Below are 555 nucleotides of genomic sequence, written 5' to 3' on the forward strand. Positions count from 1 at the left end.
GGTAGGATGCTCTCTATTGGAATTTGTCTGATATCTTTTTTTCATGATTAGACTGGGGTTAAGGGGTTTTGAGAGGTAAAGTACCATTATCATCACATCATATCAGGGGTACATATCATCAACATGACTTATCACTGTTGATGTTGACCTTGATCCCCTGACTGGGGTTTGTCAGGTTTCTCCACTGTGAAGTTACTCTTCCCCTCCTTTCCAGACTGTACTCTTTGGAAGGAAGTTACTATGCACAGACGAGACTTAAGGAGTGGAGATTTATGCTCACTTGAGGGTGAAGTACAAATCATTTGGAATTCTTCTGTGTCGGAGATTTATGAGTTTGTTTATAAATTTAATTTTTTATTTTAATCATATATGATTAAATATATGTATGTATATATATATATATATATATATATATAGAGAGAGAGAGAGAGAGAGAGAGCGAGAGAGAGAGAGCGCTGTAAGACTTATTAAGGAAACAGAGCAGTCCTTTGCCTCATACCCAGTTAAACTCCTCATCACGTCTGTTCTTTTTTTTTTTATTTTGCGGTATGTGGG

This window comes from Mesoplodon mirus (genome assembly GCF_964341445.2).
Source record: "Mesoplodon mirus genome assembly, chromosome: 4".
In the NCBI taxonomy this organism is placed as follows: Eukaryota; Metazoa; Chordata; class Mammalia; order Artiodactyla; family Ziphiidae; genus Mesoplodon; species Mesoplodon mirus.